This window comes from Arachis duranensis, chromosome 9, assembly GCF_000817695.3.
Source record: "Arachis duranensis cultivar V14167 chromosome 9, aradu.V14167.gnm2.J7QH, whole genome shotgun sequence".
Classification (NCBI taxonomy): domain Eukaryota; kingdom Viridiplantae; phylum Streptophyta; class Magnoliopsida; order Fabales; family Fabaceae; genus Arachis; species Arachis duranensis.
In genome coordinates, this window is record NC_029780.3 from 94,550,892 (window position 1) to 94,551,982 (window position 1,091).

Sequence of the window (1,091 nt, forward strand, 5' to 3'; positions counted from 1 at the left end):
GCTCTTCAATCATTGGCTTTAAATAGCATCTTTGGCGCCAAAGTTGGTTAGGATTGGGCCCCACAACCCTTCAGAATTCGTTGGCCACGTTTTCATTAAAAAATCATAAAACGGCACCGACGCGTACGCGCACAGCACGCGTATGCGTCCATGGGGTGATTCGCAGGTGCGCGCGAGCGCCAGGTGCGCGCGCGCGTCCATGCTATTTCATTGAATAAATGTGGGTAAAAGGTTATAAAATCTCTTAAAATCAATACAAGATAAATCGTCAAAACGGGGTTTGTCAATAGATCCACCTGCAGAATGGTCCAGTGACATCTTAGAGAACTCAGACAGACCATAATAGAATATATCTATCATGGTCCATTCTAAAAACATGTCAGAAGGACACTTTTTGGTCATCTTCTTGTATCTTTCCCAAGCTTCATAGAGGGATTCACCATCTTTTTGCTTGAAGGTCTGAACATCCACTCTAAGCTTGCTCAGCTTTTGAGGAGGAAAGAATTTAACCAAGAAGGTCGTGACCAGCTTATCCCAAGAGTCCAGGCTATCCTTAGGTTGTGAGTCCAACCTTGTTCTAGCTCTGTCTCTTATAGCAAAAGGGAAAAGCATGAGCCTGTAGACTTCAGGATCTACTCTATTAGTCTTAACAATCTCACAAATCTGCAAGAATTCAGTTAAAAACTGGTAGGGATCTTCTGATGGAAGTCCATGAAACTTGCAATTTTGTTGCATTAGAACAACTAGTTGAGGTTTCAGCTCAAAATTGTTTACTCCAATGGTAGGAATTGAGATGCTTCTTCCATCAAACTTGGAAGTAGGTGTAGTATAATCACCAAGCATCCCCCTTGCATTATTGTTATTGGGCTCGGCTGCCATATCCTTTTTTTGTTCGAAAATTTTAGTAAGGTTGTCTCTGGATTATTGTAATTTAGCTTTTCTTAGTTTCCTTTTCAGAGTCCTTTCAGGTTCAGGATCAGCTTCAACAAGAATGCCTTTTTCCTTGTTCCTGCTCATATGAGAAAGAAGAGAACAGAAAAGGAAGAGGAATCCTCTATGTCACAGTATAGAGATTCCTTTATGTTAGTAGA

At 41.2% G+C, this 1,091-nt stretch overlaps 1 non-coding gene across 1 annotated transcript; it reads left to right on the forward strand.

Moving 5' to 3' along the window:
- The first annotated feature begins 376 nt into the window (after positions 1 to 376).
- LOC127742187 (small nucleolar RNA R71) lies at positions 377 to 480 on the forward strand. Its single transcript, XR_008003374.1, has one exon. It is a non-coding gene; the product is annotated as a small nucleolar RNA R71 (small nucleolar RNA).
- Positions 481 to 1,091: the final 611 nt, after the last annotated feature.